A 17,824-nucleotide genomic window follows, 5' to 3' on the forward strand; every position below is an offset into this window, starting at 1 on the left:
ACTTTCGTCTCCTTTCAATAAAGTTACTGTTGATTTTCCCTGATGGGAGCACAATTTCCCTGAGTTTTCCCTGAGAATTTCCAGACTACCCAAAATCCCTGAGAATTCCCGGTTTTCCCGGTCGGTAGACACCCTGGTTGGCAACCCATTACGTGGTTTCAGGGCTTCGCTACACCCTATAAAGGGCTTTGTATTCAAAATGTATATTTCGATTTTTTTTAATGTTTACTTTGTGCAGAGTAGCATTGATGTTTTTATCAATTGTTTTCCTTTTCGTAAATTTTTTTTTTGTTCTGACAATTTTTTGACAATATTCGTAATAAATATGTTGCTTGAAATTGATACTGTCGGAAAGACTAATTCTTCCTCTATCCTTTGATACCCTATACTTTAGCAATCATTTTCTGCGGCAGAAAAAAATATTTACTGGACTACCCAAAAACAACCGATTTTTCCGCAGTCACGAAAGTGTTAAGGAGGCAGGACTGAAGTTGAACAACAAGTGCGCATTTAATGCACAGCAACTCTCCTTCTTAGGACACAGGACCCCATCACGAAGAATCTCTCCATTGCCAGCAAAAATTGCTCCCACAGGCTCCGTGCAGACGTAACTCCGCTCGGCGTCCCTAGCGGCAAGAAGCGCAGATTTGGCGGGATGCTCTGACGCGCTCGCAATGGGGTGAAGTCGAGGAACTATGCCTTTTACGATGACTACACTTTTCGTGCTTCTCGCGCTTGGCTAGTGACCAGAGCGACGGTACGTCCGCGTTATCAACGCGATCAGTCAGCCGCAGGTGGTGGACGATAAGAATAATACAGCATACAACATCGCTCCGCGATTGCACCCCTGGTCGCTCCACGCTCCTGCTGTGACAGCGCGAGGTATTTTCGCGGGCAGTTCGTTTTGTGCCGGTTCCGCTGTTCGTAGGAATGCCGAACTCCAGGAATAATTGCTGCGTTGTTGGGTGCAATAACCCTTACAGGAATTCTCTGGGCACGCGTTTTTACCAGTTTCCATTTAGAGAACGCGAACGGAATCGGCGTGAACGGTGGATCGCACTCGTTCGACGAAAAAATTGAGTTTTGTAAATAGATGTTTTTTTTTTTTTCTGGGGTTGCATTTGCCCGTGATTCTTGATCTGCCGAGCAACACCTCTTCCACGACGCCGCGAACGTGACCCGCTTTGAGGAGTTCCCTGCCCTTCTTCAGGTTAGCTCCTCGGAAGAAACTATCTATATCACGTAGCTCTCTGAATCCAAACGTAACAATAATTGGCACGCTTTGCAGTGCCATGGCAGCAAAACACGAGCCGTGACGACGAACTCGGCTGCACTGAATAAGTCGGCGCAGCGAATGCAGTGCCATGGCCGTTCGATGGAAAGCGTTTTTTTTTTCATTCAGCGGCTGTGACAGTGCAATTGCTGGTATTGCCGATTTCAATCTGCCGCTGAGTTCGCTGCCACGTTAGCTCGAGGGTGATAAGCTGTGATTGTTTAGTGAGTGAGACGGCCCGCGTTGCACGTGCGCAGTTTTGCTCAGCGGGCTCGTCACCTCCGTTGTCTTCCCCCAGTTAATGCATTTTATGTTGCCGCGTTCGCCTGAGGATACACAAGGCCTGGCGAAAAGAAGCCCATGCGCTAACGCTACGTTCTCTGACAGCTGATAAAAATTTGACGTCTTTTGGAAGCAAACGGGAAAGAGAACGCTTCAAGCGAAGCACCAAAACACGGCGCAGTGGCTTGCTGCCACCTGTGTCGTCTGCCTCCCCCCCCCCCCCATCCCGCCAAATCTGCTGCTGTGGCCGCTTTGGCGTTGGTGGCAGCGCGCGACTGTGGCGTATAGGCTCCGTGCAGACGTAACTCCGCTGCCCGAGCGAAAGTGTCCCTAGCGGCAAGAAGCGCAGATTTGGCGGGATGCTCTCACGCGCTCGCATGGGGTGAAATCGAGGAACGACTATACTTTTCGATGACTACACTTTCCGCGCTTAGCCAGTGACGAGAGCGACGGTCTGTCCGCGTTATCAGCGTGATCAGCCGCAGGTGGCGGACGATAAGAATAATATAGCATAAGACATCGCTCCACGATTGCACCTCTACTCGCTCCACGCTCCCGCTGTGACGGCGCGAAGTATTTTCGAGGGCAGTTCGTTTTGTGTCGGTTGCGCTGTTCGTAGGAATGCCGAACTCCAGGAATAATTGCTGCGTTGTTGGGTGCAATAACACCTACAGGAATTCTCTGGGCACGCGTTTTTACCGGTTTCCATTTAGAGAATATGAACGGAATCGGCGTGAACGGTGGATCGCACACGTTCGATGACAAAAGTCAGTTTTGTGAATAGATGGTGTATTGTTTTTCTTTGCGCGTGAGAATTTATGGATGTTCATTGCACTACAGCAACGATGGGTCTAATTGGACACCCGGGCCGTACAGCAGAATATGCAGCAGGCACTTTGTAGGAAATGCCAAGTCAAACGAAGAGGCGCACCCAGCATGGCACGCCTTGCACTGCCATGGCAGCAAAGCACGAGCCGCGACAACGAACTCGGCTGCAGTGGTTAAGTCGGCGCATCGAATGCAGTGCCATGGCCGTTCGATGGAAAGTGTTTTTTCATTCAGCGGCCGTGACAGTGCAATTGCTGGTATCGCCAGTTTCAAGCTGCCGCTGAGTTCGCTGCCGCGTTAACCCAAGGGTGATAAGCTGCGATTGTTTAGTGAGAGAGGCGGCCCGCGTTACACGTGTGCAGTTTCGCTCAACGCGCTCGTCACCTCAGTTGTCTTCCCCCAGCTCATGCATTTTATGTTGCCGCGTTCGCCCGAGGATACACGAGATCTTGCGAAAAGAAGCATGCGAGCTAACGCTGCGTTTTCTGACAGCTGCTAACAATTTGACGTCTTTTGGAACCAAACGGGAAAGAAAACGCCTCAAGCGAAGCACCAAAGCACGGCGCAGTAGCTTGCTGCCGCCTGCGTCGTCTGCTCCCTTATCCCGCCAAATATGCTGCCGTGGCCGCTTTGGCGCTGGAGGCAGCGCGCGACTATGGCGGTCCCTAACGTATGCACGGTGCCCATTATGAATACCTCAGCACCAACTGAGGCTGCAAGTCTCTGCTCTTTGTTTGGGCTGGTCGAGTATTATGCTAAACTTGTGCTTAGTCTTGCTGATGTGGTAGAAATGGAAGCTCTTCTCTGGAAGAACCAACCAATCATTTGGAATGATACTGTCGATGCCAGTTTCACCAAAGTTTCTGCTCTCTTCCGGCAAAGTTCTGCGCATGTGTGATGCGTCTCTTCCTGCTGTAATGTCTACTGACGTGTCCGACTGCGGACTGGGTTTAGCAGGTGGATGCCCACAGGCTGCGAACTGTTGCCTTTGCTTCGTGCACACATGCATCTGCAGAGAGGAAATATGAAGTGGGAGAGTGTGAAGTGTTTGCGTGTGTTTGGGCCGGCGAGCACTGGCATACGTACTACTTGTGAGGACGACATTTCACATTGCAGACAGCTTCAGCCTCGCTTCTCTCTTCTCAAGGCACCCACCGTCACATTGCATACTGGTTGGAAAGGCTTCTTCTCCACAATTATATATAGTTAAACCTGGATACACTGATGCTACTGGCTTAGGCCACTTTGGAGCAGCTTTTGGAGCAGGCAAAAATGCGTTTTGGAGCAGGTGCCTTCAACAATTCATTCTGAGCCGAAGAATTCTTAAAAAAGTAATAAACATCGACCACAGGAGCGTCGACATCCTAGCCAATGGCACTCAAGCCGCGGGGAAATGAGTTGTGCACTTTGTGCAAGCAGCACTCTCCTACATCTATGATGTCAGGGCATGTTTCCTGCATCTTTTTAAGTGCGAATGCACTTTATAAGCGACCCTGAATCCGCCGTCCCATAGCAACGGCGCGAGGAGCGGAGAGGAGCGTCTGTAGCAACGGCGCAGCGACGTCACGCCCCACGTGACTGCGCGCGCTCCGCCCTCCGCTCCGTGGATGCGCGCGCCCCGCGCATTGCCTGTGGTGATGTAGGCCGGCGGCCTTCATCACCACAAGCATCACCACCCCGAAGCCGATCTGGCGCGGGGACGCGCGATGCGTGAGCGAGCGCGGGCCCTCGAATTCGATCGGCCGGACGCGCGCTTCAAGCGAGACTTCCTGGACCGCAGCTTCGGATATAGCTGCGCGGTGTGCGATCGACTGTGGTTCGACAACAACCTGAGCCCCATCTCGGCCGTGTGCAACGCCGCCAACAAGTTGAACGCGTTGCGGGTTCTTTGGAACGAGTTCGGAAGACAGATCATCATCATCAGTAAAAGTGCTTTGCACTTAAAAACGGCCAGACCTCCGTGGGTTGGCTGGCGCGTGCTCTCTCGCTGCCGTCTCCTTGCTCGGCTCTGCAGTTTAGTCGCGCGCGCCCCCTCATAGCATCACCCCGTGCTTCGCACTTCCTCATACTCCCCTTCGGGGAAATGCGGGTTTTTTTTTCTGAAGCTTTTCATTACATTAGGGCCATCCGTAGAAAAACAAATGACATTTTTCTGCGGCAGGTCCATCATTGCTCTCCGCACTTCACTAGCCAAAATTCCAAAATTTCCGAAGTCGCAGAGCTCAGCCGAAAAGACTGTAGGTGTTCCACAACTCTCTGCATTTTGTTGGAGAAATGCCGAACTACAACATCAAGTTGTTGGCACCTCCGTTCAAGAAGTGGGGTCTCGTCAACGCTAACAGAAAAAAACCACATCCGGCTTGTTCAGCTCGTCAAGCACAAGTTTCTTGAAATACGGCCCGAGGCCATCACTAACTATGTAGGATGCCTTGAACCTCTTACAACTAAACTGCTTCGCTGTTTCGGAATCTCCAAATAACTTGGGAAACAAGGCAGTTGCTGTGTCGGCCCACGAGTATGGGATGCCCTTGAGAGTCATGCCAAGCACAAACAGTCTCTGCGTTTGTCACGAAGTCACACTGCAAAACGTTCCATGGACTGCCGAATTCCAAAGTCGGCTGGATCGTTTTCGGCCGCTGCAGCCCATCTGAAGCGTCTCAATGACGACTGGTAGCATCAATGTGCCGTTTCATGGCTGCATGTCGCTTGACTGCTGCTACGCCATGTTGCCTACAGTTGATGCTTTGATTACAAAAAAAAAAAAAAAAACGCAGTTCCTTCGTCCACTTGACAACACCATATTGATATTTTGTCTCCATTTTCACCACTCTCATGGAGAACGTCCGCGTACAGCGCGATGTCGCTCTCAATGGGGGAACCTCATGTAAGCTTCATTTCTGAAAGTCGGAGTACACCCCTTTGGCGCAGGCTTGGCGCAGAATCGCCAAATTTTGAGGAAATGTAGCAGGTTGTAGCAGCCAGGGCACTTTGGCGCAGTCTGGCGCAATTGGCGCAGTGGTAGCATCACTGTGGATATAATGAAATTGACAAAGTCCCGAAAAACTTAGTTATAAAGTGGATTTCGTTATATGGAGGTTCGGCACGAAAATTCGAAAAAGAAACGCTCAGGTAAGAAAAAAAGTAGCAGACGGCAGAACTGACCCAAAACATTTATTTCGCGGGAAAAAACTGCGTGACTTTGCTTTGTTGTTTGTTCATGATGGACGGCAGCACTGACCGCTCGTATGACATCAGTGAACACAATTGCTCCGTCATCGTCCAGCGAGCCCGCAGCACAAAAGGTCGATGGCGTCCAGCACTTCCATCACGGAGGGCAAAGTGCGTGCCGAGTCGTCCTCCTAAGGTCCGTTGTTGTCACTGCGGTCTCGGACAGTTTCTGCCAGAGCCTCATCTGTCATCTCCTCAGTTGTGACCAGCGCAGTTGTCCGCATATAAAAAATCACAAATCTGCACATCGTCCGGGGCTCCTCCATTCGTGCGCAGCGAAATCCAAGCTTCGGCGAGATCGGGTGGGCATGAAGGCTCCTCCTCTTCGGCATCGATTTCCTCAGCCTGAACCACCTGAACCTCTGTTGAGATATGGGCCTTGCAGAGGCAGTTCGCAACAATATCAGCACTTGTTTCTCGCCAGGACGCTTCAAGCATTTCAATTGCTTGCACAATGTCTACCTTCGTATTTCGCTGCAGACGAATGTTCAGGAGCAGTTTTTGGATTAGTCGCCGACGGTACGAGCACTTGACACTATTATAATTCCTTTATCAAGGGGCTGAATGAGCGATGTGCAGTTTGCGGGTAAAAAGTGCAGTTCAATGTTGGAGCCCCTCTACATGGTGTGCAGTGCAATTGTCTATGAACAGACAAATCTTGCGCCCTTGCCTCTTGACGACATTGCTGAAATCTGTCAGCCACTCCCTAAATATCTCGCGCGTCATCCAGGCTTTCGTGTTCGCCACATATTTTACTTCCTTTGAAGGTTCCTTTGACGCACCTAAGTTGGGCACTTTTGCCGATGACCAGCGGAACTCGCTTGTCGCTTCTGTCTGAATTTGTGCACAGTAGAACAGTCAAACGATGTTTGCTCTGTTTACCACTGTGGCAGACGTCCCCCTTTAAGCGTAAGGGTACGGTTCGAAGCAACTCATAGAAAAGCGCCGTTTTGTCAGCGTTGTACACATTCAACGCTTCGTGGCGCTCCAAAATACCTGGTAGTTTGTGTTGGATCCACGAGTCGGTGCCATCTCTATCCGCAGAGGAGGACTCGTCACTGATCACTTTGCTGACGATCCCGTATCTGCGTTTAAAACCTTCGAGCCACCCGTTACTGCCTTTCAAATCATCGCAGCCCAGGATGCAAGCATAATCCCTTGCCTTTTGCTGCAAAACAGCGCCGCTGATGGGTATGTTTCGTGCCCGCATGTCCATAAACCATGTGAACACAGCTTTGTCGACGTCGGCGTATGTTGACGACTTCAACTTCTTTTTGCCGTCGATGCCACGCTCCACGGCGCTGCGAATCGCATCTTCGTGTTTAAAATCTTCGACAAAGAACTAGCTGGGATGCCGAATTTGGCAGCTACATCCTTCTTTTTTTGGCCTCTAGTAATGGCGTCCACGATGGCCATTATGTCCTCTAGAGTCAGTACCTTGCGTTTCTTCGTCGAAGCACTCATCCTTGAATTGTCACAACAGGTACTGGGTGCGTGGTCGCATGTTGGTTCGCACAAGCGCGAGGCGTCGGAAACGAAGAGCGAGCGACACCGAAGAAACCCAACAAAGAAAGACACGGAGAATGCAGAAAAGCCACAGCACTGCTGCGACTCCCTCTTTTTCTTTTAAGTAGTGTCACCTAGTGTCAGGTTAGTGAAGTGAAGTGCAGAGACTTGCACTGTAACCAAAGAGTGGCATGCCAGCGCGTTGAAAAATAAAACTCGCTTTTTTTTCTCCCTCTCTTTCATAGGCAAAAAGGAGCAGGCTAGGCCAGCTGCAGCAAGCGGCGGGATCAGGTTTGAGGGTAGGGTTCGGAAAGGTCACGCCCGCGGTGGCAAGATCGCCAGTCGAGGGATGCAGGCCCGCCTCGCGCACTCTCACCTCGCAGTCGCCGTGCCTTGAGCACGCCAAACGCGATGCCACCGCTTCGCATTCCGTCGCAGCGGAGAAGGTGCTTCGGGTTGCTGGCTCGCGCAAAAATGAGAGAATTTAGGCCAACACCTTTAAGTCGTCGGAGGAAAAATTCGTTATTTAGAGGAGGTCTCCCGCTGCCACTCTGTTATGTAGAGGTCTCAAGTACATGTGCTTCTATGGAGTAACGGCAGGGAATAGAAAAACTTTGTTATATCCAGGAATTCGTTATATGGAGGTTCGTTATTAGCAGGTTTAACTGTACAGTCGAGCATCGGAAGGGGTGTGAAAACCAGGCGGCGGATGTCCTTTCCAGCCTTCCAGTTACGTCTGCACAGGAAAATGTTCCGTTGGATGAGGCTGTGTTGAGCTACCTTGCCTCTTCGTGAAGACTGCATGTTAGAACAAGTCAAGAACTACGTCGCTACAACTTGTGCACACAAGATGCTCTTGAGCAAACTCCAGCTTTTCTTCATGGTATACGAAGAATTGTCAATTGTTGACAACCCGCTCTTGCGTGGCAATTGAATCATCGTTCCTTTGTCTCTCACACCGCAGGTAATCGTTGCTGCCTATGAAGCTCACCCTGGTATAGTTCAAAGAAAACCTCGACTACGTGAACATTTCTGGTGGCCAGGCATGGACAGGCAAGTGGAACTCTCTGTCCAGAACTGCAGCATATGTGAAATGGATGACGAAAGTGTGAACACTGCTGCTACTCCCTTAGAGCCAGTACCCTGCCAGAGCATCCATGGCAGCAGCTTGCAACTGACAATGTCGGCCCCATGGAGAGAGCACCACATGACTGCACATAGGCCATTATGCTCATAGACTATGGCCAGAACTTCAAGTCTGCAGTAAAGTATCATCGCACACCATCATAAACTTTTTGCTTTCTGTGTCCTCCCGCGATAGTTATCTGGATGCGACAGTCTGCAACAACGGGCCCCAGTTCTCATCTGTGGATTTCATCGAGTTCCTCAAGGGTGACACCATTCCCATTGTGCATACTTCCGTCTACTACCCACAAGCGAACGAACTTGTCAAGCCGTTTTACCATACCTTCAAGAATGTCGTTCAGGTCGCCAAGCTAGAGATGTCCGCTTCGTCAAGTAGTAACCAACTATTTGGGCATACAGTCGAACCCGTTTATAACGAACTCGAAAGTGTCGCGAAAAGTGGTCGTTATATCAGTAGTTCGTTGTATATGGACTCGCCCTTAAAAACGTGCGCTTAGCAGCCAAGCCGTTTTTTTTTTCTTTGTGCACTTTTATAAAAGTGCTAACAACCCCTTCGGTGACAAGCTAAGCCTTTTCGCGTCGTGAAGCGACGCCCGCTACGTGCTCACGAGTAAATTAACCGCCTTTGCAATTAGCTGACACCGTTTCACCGAAGCGCGGTACCGCGACGTGGAGCCGATCATTCCTGGCTAGTTGCGTGCAGCGCGTCGCGTACTCGGGTCGCGGAGTCACTGCCGGGCCGCTTGCTGTATGCCGTATGCGCGCGTTTGTACGTTCTTCGTGCTTGCTTCATTCCGGACTGTGCACGGGTGCGGCGACTAGACTCTTCGTTCAACGCGGCGAAGACAAGCATTTTGCAAGCAACGCGCACTCGACGTCTCCGCGATGCTCTCGCGGCCCTGCACGACGATGCGCGGCGCACTTGAGTTGTCACCTAGTCAAAGACGCAGTAAACGCTCGCTGTCAGTGCATCGACGTTTCTCGCTGCCCGCGCCGCTCAACAGCAGCGAGCTACTTTCGTTTCTACAAAGCGACGCGCACTTTCGCACGACGCGGCGGCGGCGAACTTGCGAACAGCAGCATGGCATGGCGCGCTCGTACCGCCGTCAATCCGCTGTGTACGGCGTAGGCCACACGCGCAGCCGAGCAGATATCTACAGATGACTGTGATAAGGTTGTCGGCTATAAGTCATAATGGCACGTTCATCGACGGCTGCCACCTCGCCTTCGCTCTTTTCTGATGCTTATCCGCGTAGGCATCGCCGCAATCGCGCGGAAGTCGTAATCACCTTTTGACCGGTCTCTGCCGTTACCGAAAAGACGGACGACTTTTCGCGGCACATTGTGGCGTCGACGAGTTTAGGGACGCAGTGAACCTTTACGCGATGGAAAGTTATCGCGGTTATCACCTCTTGCGTTCCAAGGCATTGTTTGGTTCATCGCAGGCGGTCGTAGCTGCAGAGAACGGCGTCAGGAAAGGTTACCGTGCGAAATCTGACCGCGAGGCTTCATGGTGCCTACTATTTTTTTTCCCCTCACTGCCATTCTACCATTGAAGAAATGCCTGGTAAGTGAGCGACCTCGCTCGCAGCGTCCGAAATCTGCGTGCGGTGCTCGCCGATCTGGGATATCTTAGTCGCGAGTAAACTGGAGCGGGGCACGCGCGAGCGCGCGCCCCTGTCACGCTTTAGAAGGCACGTTTTAACTTTTCTTCGCTTCGTATGCGCCATATTTTTACCGCGACCGTGTCCGAAGTGTTCGCTGTAAAAGTAGGAGGCTTTGGAAAATGTTCGCTATATCTGGACGCAGCTTCAATGGTTAGCATAGGAAAATCGTAAGTGCACCCAAATATAGTCGTTATAACCGATAGATCGTTATATGTGGGATCGTTATAAGTGGGTTTGACTGTATACTGTTGCACGCCACATGCCACCATGGAAGTTTTTGCATTGAGCGGGCATCAAATGATGCTTCACCGTGCACCGCCTTCTGCCATGCACAGCGTTGTGTTTTGAGTTCGCTCGCACGCCATGTGCGTCAGAGCCAGGGACACGTCCGCACAAGTCAGCGTTGCAACACGCCCGTCCCAGTCCTCGACATCTGGCTAGGTGACATAGGTGACACCACAACACCTCCTTCCTTCAGGAACTTGTAGCATAATCTTACAAGTTCAGACGGGCTGGTGGGACTACATGGTGGGCACTACGTGTTCTCTTAACACCATCATCTTTAGGGTCACTGCTGACGTCTGGTACTACGTTCAGTGCAGTGTCTGGTATGTCCACCGTCGAACTTGCAGGAGAAGCACATTGCATTGTGTCCGTAGGAGTTGCAGGGTCCGTCTGATTCTGCTGTGAGAACTTGTACAGGTGTCGGCGGTTACGCTGCAGGACTGCATCTTGATCATTCTCTACGACATACCAGTGAGGTCGTTGGCCCTCATTTTAACGCAGTAGCTCAAACACCTTGTAGTTGAACCCACACTCAATCTCCCGTCTCGAGTAGAGGCAGCGGCCTACCCTGATGATGCTGGTTAAAGTTGCGCTCACTTTTCGTCTTGTAAGACGCATCACTTGTGGCCACTGTGTCTGTAGCAGGCCCAGACAGTTGCAGCAACTGTTTCGTCTTCGGTAAGCGAGTCCCAAGTTGTCTGCCCATGAGGAGCTTAGTGGGACTGAAACCATTCACGCCTGGGGGATCTCTGTAGCGGAGTAAAGCCACATGTGGGTCGCTCACTTTGCCAAGCAGTTCCTTCACTGTGCAGACCATCCTTTCAGCCTCTCCTCGTTTGACTGAGGAAAATGGGAACTGCTGGTCATGAGGGTGGAATCATACGACTTGGCAAACTTCTTGAGGAAAACAGTGGCCCACTGTCTGGTCTCACAACTTCCGGGATACTATGTCAAGCAAATATACTCCTGAGCACCTGGACAATCGCAAAAGCTGTTGATGAATGAAGGGTAATACATCAGGGAAGCGAGAGTAATAATCCACAACGAGCAAAAGCATTTCTCCTTTGCTGTGGAAGAGATCCATACTCAGAACCTCCCATGGGCGACCTTGCAAGGGTGTGGAAATAAGTGGCTCCACTGGATTTATGCACATGCGTGCACACTGCTCGCATCGGGCTACCATGGACTCAATGTCTTCCGTAATCCCCAGCCACCATCCTGAATCTCTAGCTTTTGCTCTGCACCGTTTTATACCTTGATGACCGTCGTGCAGCAGGTTCAGGACTGCTGCTCTCAAGAAAGTAAAAACCATAAAAACCACGATGCAGGGACCTTTGAGCAGAAGACCGTCACAGACTGTGACCTCGTTAGCTACTGCAGCATACTTCGTCAAATGTAAGGGCAGCTTTTTGTGAGGTCAATCACGTTGAGCGAAACAAATAAGGGATGTGCACTCGCCAGCCGTGCTTTGGGGTCTCGATGTCTTCCGTAATCCTCAGCCACCATCCTGAATCTCTGGCTTTTGCTCTGCACCGTTTTATACCTTGATGACCGTCGTGCAGCAGGTTCAGGACTGCTGCTCTCAAGAAAGTAAAAACCATAAAAACCACGATGCAGGGACCTTTGAGCAGAAGACCGTCACAGACTGTGACCTCGTTCGCTACCGCAGTATACTTCGTCAAATGTAAGGGCAGCTTTTTGTGAGGTCAATCACATTGAGCGAAACAAATAAGGGATGTGCACTCGCCAGCTGTGCTTTGGGGTCTCGATGTTATCCGGATTTAATGGCAAAGTTGAGGATGCATTGTTAACAACTTCTGTTGTGAACAATTCCACCGTGTCAAGGGGAGAAGAAACTTTCGGTGGTATCCTCGAGAGAGCATCGGCAGTTCCTGGTGGTTTCTCTGGGACATACTGCATGGTGAACTGGTAGTGCATGAGCTTGACGTTGTGGGAGAGCACGCGCGCCCATTTCCTTTCCTTAAGGCAGGCGCGATCGCGAACTGATGGCGGGAGCCAAGGGGCCACTAGGCGAGGAGCACCGTCGCCCTTTCCGGGCAACCCTGTCTTTCTAGCCGCTCGTCGCGCCAATCCTTCCATCCCGGCTCGCGGGAAAGGAAACTCGCCCTGCGAGGGAAACAATCCTCACAGTGGGGAAGGAGACGGGAGGTGGGTAAAACAGCCGACCAGACGGGGGGACGGCCTCTCTTGCTCTGGTGACCAGCTAGGTACCACCTCACCGCCCCAAGACCCGCGAGCCGACCATCGACCGAAGATGTAAGCGTAACCCTTTGTTTTCTACTAGAGCGGACTATCCCTCTACGCAACATTTACGCGGTATTGTTAGAGTAGCAATGAAGTGTTGTTTGTTGTTCTAGCCTGTTGCCTTATTCGCCCGAACCCGTCGTAGCTGCGATGACTCGCGTCACGGGAAGGGGACGTTAACACGTGCACAGTACAACTATTTGCGGCTGGGACCGGAGATGGGCTTCTGCACCAGCCGTGCATAGAGCGGGCCCCTTCATCTGGCGTCCAACGTTAACGAATTTCGCAACGCGGCTAGTTTTATGGACACGAGCGACTACTGACGCTCCGTCAACGTAGGACAACGGGCATGTCGGAATTCCAGGATTTGTTCATGTTGTCTGATCTCGCGTCGCAGAATGTTGATCCTATGGCTAACGTGGGGGCATTGTTTGGACTTTCTGACAGCGTAAATTTTGGTTGTTTCACGCAGGACAATTAAGGTGTTGCAGCGACCGCGTTAGGAGGGACTAGGCCTACGACGGAGAGCGCCACGCCGGGCGCCCCGTCACCTCGCGACGCAAACAGTGAGATGCCGCCACATGTTGCTTCGGCACAAGCCGCACATGTGGTCGCGTCTTCGGGCAATAGTGTGCCCTCGAGCGAGGTACTCTTGTAGAGTGCGCTGTCAGTTATGCAGAGCCTAGCCAGCGCGTTGCAAAACACAGCGCAGGCCAATTCGCAAAGTGCAGGACCACGTGTCAAGGTAGACATGCCTACCTACAGTGGCTACGATTGCAGGAGTGCGAATGAGTACCTCGACCGACTGCTCTACTATCAGCAGGCAATGGGTTTCCCGACGCCGAACTTCTCGCACGTGTAGTCCCGGTGTCACTGACAGAGCAAGCGGCCCGATTGTTCCGACTGACCGGACATCGCGCCCGCACGGTAGAGGAGTTCCGAGAGAGCTTCGGCGACAAATTCCTTTCGGCAAATTATGAGTGGCGTTTGAGGAGGGAGCTGGAGCTATGCACCCAGCACCCGGACGAATCCTTGCTGGAGTACATACGGGCAATGGACAAACTTTATCGCCTCGCTAACCCTCTCGCCACCAACGCGGAGAAAGTCGAGCACGTTACACGGCAAGCGCAGCCGACTTTTGCGGCGCACTTCAGGGAATGCAAGTTCGCAGACCTAGAAGAGCTCGCCGCCGAGGCGAAGCGCATACAAGGGGACATCCTCGCGGCGCCAGCGTATTGCCTGCCTCCACCCGCAGTGCAGTCACTCGAGCCTCGCTGCGCGTGGAACAGTGGCGCAGTCAGTTCAGAGACGTTCAGGGGTAACGCGTCAGTATCGTTCACTGATGAGCACGCACCGCACGGTTGGGAACTGTCAGACCGTGCTTTGGACCCCTACGCTTACGCATTTCGTACGGCCCATGCTGCGCCTGCATGTGACGTTCCGCGGCAGGAGCACGTGGTCGAGGCGAGCCCAGACAAGCGGCGCAACGCGGAGCGAGGCCCGCTAGATCGCGGCGACGAGCGCCCGGGCCGGCGTGGTTTCCGTGGTCCTTGCTACCAGTGCGGTGCACCGGGGCATATCGCCCGCGAATGCAGCCGCATGCCGGTTCAGGAGTGAACACGCGGTTCGGGAAATGGACGACGCAGCCGGTGAACCACGTCAGGCACCGCGCGGCGATCAGTAGTCCTACCGAAGCGTTTGGATCACTAGCACCTACAGTCTGTCGCGCAGGTGATGCCGTAGACTCGCCCGCACCGTTAATCCAGTTAACGATAGCTCGAAAGAAGTTTGTAGCACTTTTGGATACTGGGGCAAGCGCTTCATTATTTGGGGACGAGGTGTTGCACCATCTCTGCGAGAACAATATCCACTTGAGACAAAGCAACACCACCTTCCGCCTTGCTTCGGGCACAGCACAATCGAGCGGTGCGGCTAGACTTGTGATCCGCTGGGAAAGACGCGTGAGGCGACAACGCTTTGTCCATCTTCCCATCTTCCTGGGTTGTCAATGCCTCTAATCCTGGGTCGAGACTTTCTCGCCAAGTCAGGCATTGTCATTGACATTGCAAAAGGGGGTTACCGAGAGCGCGACGGAGACGCGCTAAAGCTTTTCTCGAAAACACCCGCATTGACAACGGCATGCCAATCGCACGGAGCAGTGCGAGTGAGAGAGGAGGAAAACGCGCGGAGAAAGCGAGTAACCCCGCCAGAACAATGTGTCGCGGTACAGGGAAGGCCAGTGCACCCGCTTTTGGCAGAGGCACGCAGCGTGCCAGAAAGAGAAAGGGTGCAGCTGTCGTCGCTGTTGTACGAGTACGACACGATTTTCACTGACCGCCCGGGCCGCACTACGCTGGTCAAGCACACAATTGACACGGGTGACGCACGACCTTGGAAATGCAATCCCCGATTGATTAGCTTGGCTAAGCGGAAAGCTCTTGACGCCGCCTCGGACGAACTCATCGACACAGGCGTGGTGGAAAGGTCAAACAGCCCATGGGGTTTCCTGGTTGTTCTAGTTCCGAAGAAGAATGATACTTATCGCCTTTGTGTAGACTACCGCAGGCTGAATGAGGTTACGAAGAAGAACGCATACCCTCTTCCATCCATTTCATCGTTAGTGTTCAACCTAGGCGGGGCGAAGTACTTTACGATGCTCGATGCTAGTCGTGGATATTTTCAGGTTGAAATGGACGAGCGGGAAAGAGAGAAGTCAGCTTTCACATGCCACAGGGGACTTTTCCAATTCAGGAGAATGTCTTTTGGCTTGGTGGGGGCTCCCACTACTTATCAGAGGCTGATGGACCAAGTTTTGGGAGATGCAAAGTGGCAGCACGCCCTCGCATATCTAGACGACATAGTGGTTTGCCCGAAAACATTCGAGGAGCACTTGCGCCACTTAAGAGACGTTCTAGAAAGGCTGAGGTCTGCAGGCATCACTCTGAACCCGAACAAAGCTCAGATAGCGGCAACCCGAACATTGTTGGAATTCACGCTTGACGAGGGTCGCATTTTGCCGAACAAGGGTAAGCTTGAAGCGATAGTCAGCTATCCGTCGCCGAAAAATATCGGCGAGCTGAGGCGCTTTTTGGGGATGGTGAACTTCTATCGCCAATTCATTCCAGACTGAGCGGCAGTGCAGGCGCCTTTGACAAAGCTCGTGCGGAACGGCGAGCGTTGGGCTTGGGTCAACAGCAGGAGGCCGCACTGCGTCGCCTCACTAAGTTGCTGGCTAACACGGTTGAACTGCAGCTACCCGATTTGAACAGGGAGTTTGTGATTCAAACAGACGCAAGCGACCTGGGGTTAGAAGCAATTTTGCTTCAGGAGCATGGAGGTGCCCTCCGACTGATTGCGTTCGCGAGCCGTTCGTTGACGCCGGTGGAGAGGAACTACTCGGTAACGGAGAAAGAGTGTCTCGCGATAGTTTTCGCTCTCCATAAGTTTGACTATTACATCGATGGAGTGGCATTTGTTATTGAGACGGACCACATGCCGCTCACGTGGTTGAGGCACTTAAATGAACCAAGTGGCCGCCTGGCTCGTTGGGCATTGCTTCTGCAGCGTTACAACTTCACCGTACGCTACCGCAAGGGCAAGAACAATGCCGCGGCCGACGCACTATCGCGTGCTCTAGTCCGTCACGAGACTGACCCGGAACGGACTCTCAGTCCGAAGTAGCGCTAACGGAAACAGTAGAACAAACGTCAGTTAAGGCAAAAGCGTGAACCACGTAGAGGCTGTCGTTAGTGTGGGGATTGTTTTCAGCAGAAGGGAGCTGTTAGAAGCTCAGCAGAAAGATCCGTTTTGTCGAAAGGTGTTCGACGGGCTCCGGGAGCTGGGTGGCGAGGCCACCGCGCACACGGGGGCAGCTGGTATTGCTGTCGGTGCGGAGCGCTCGGCAACAGCTGGTAATGCTGTGAGCGCGCTGGATTCTTATCTGCTGGATTCTGATGGCGTCCAGCTGAGGTATATCCTATCCGACGATGATGCAAGTCAGTCATTCGAGGTCGCGATACCGCGCAAGTTGAGAGAAGCACTGCTTCGCTACTTTCATGACTCGTGCATTGCTGGGCATGCGAGCGGCCCTAAGACTTATGCTAAGTTGTGTCGCCTCGCTACCTGGCCAGGCATGAAGCGGGATGTGATTCGTTACGCCCGTTCATGCCACGTGTGCCAAAGCGTCAAGCCCCGAGGCGGACGACCGCCCGGCCTCATGCAGCCGATCAACAGCCAGACTCCTTGGCAAATCGCGGCATGTGACGTAATGGGACCGTGCCCCACAACTCCTAACAGAAACAAATTCTTGCTGGTGGTCACGGATCCCTTCACTAAGTGGGTAGAACTTTTCCCCCTTAGAAAGCTGACGGATCGAGTGATTTTGGATAAGTTGATAAAGATTTTCACCAGGTTTGGGTTCCCTGAGCAGTTGATAACAGACAACGCGTCTTATTTTACTGCGAAGGTGTTTGTTGACAGGTGCGCCGTGCTTGGCATTAAGCACAAGAAAACAACCACCTACCATGCTCAGTCGAACCCCACGGAACGAGTCAATCGCGTTCTCTGAAAAGCACAAGGACTGGGATACCTACCTTCCAGAGATCGAGTTTGCGTTGCGATCGACTGTGAACCGCTCGACTGGGTATGCGCCTTCTTTTCTAAACCTGGGGAGAGAACTGCCGAATCCGATGGAGACGGTACTTGCGGATCGCAGTGGAGTGCCAGTGGCGTCATCAGCACGAGCTGAATACGCAGAGCAGCTGCGTGAGATGCTAGCGGAAGCTTTACGTAAAGCACGCAGTAATCTTGGCACTGCTAGGGCACAACAGAAGGCGCAGTACGACCGCTCGCATTGGAACGTAAACTACGAAGTGGGCGATCTGGTGCTGCGACGCCATTATGTCCTTAGCGATGCTAGCAAACAGTTTGCAGCCTCGCTGGCCCCGAAATGGTCCGGGCCGTACCGAGTGCGAGAGAAGGTTTCCTCGCTTGTTTATCGGCTTACGAACATGAAGGGCAAACCGAGCGGTGGACCGGTGCACGTATGTGACTTGAAACGCTACGTGTCACGGGAGGAGCATGGGGACAACAATCAGACCCCTTCCAAGCCGCAGGCGGCGGCTGAGAACGCTCGAAACTGAGTGAAGAGCCCCGAGCCGAGGTACTTCTTGCGAAACAGGCGGAGACAACTCTGCATGTTGGATAACCAAAAGGGAAATAGGTGCCGCCGGGATGGCTTGGAGAGGAGACCGCCTCCTCAAGGCGAGCCCACACCCACATTCCGTCGTTGTTGTCGCAGCCCCACCACTACCGGCAAGCATCGGCATGAACGCCTGACTGGAGG

The 17,824-nt window shown here is 52.6% G+C and overlaps 1 protein-coding gene across 4 annotated transcripts in view; it reads right to left on the reverse strand.

Moving 5' to 3' along the window:
• Positions 1 to 17,824, reverse strand: part of LOC119404002 (DNA-binding protein RFX2) — a 478,787-nt gene that overhangs the window by 120,924 nt on the left and 340,039 nt on the right. The gene's annotated exons all lie outside the window — the stretch shown is intronic.

This window comes from Rhipicephalus sanguineus, chromosome 9 (assembly GCF_013339695.2).
Source record: "Rhipicephalus sanguineus isolate Rsan-2018 chromosome 9, BIME_Rsan_1.4, whole genome shotgun sequence".
In the NCBI taxonomy this organism is placed as follows: domain Eukaryota; kingdom Metazoa; phylum Arthropoda; class Arachnida; order Ixodida; family Ixodidae; genus Rhipicephalus; species Rhipicephalus sanguineus.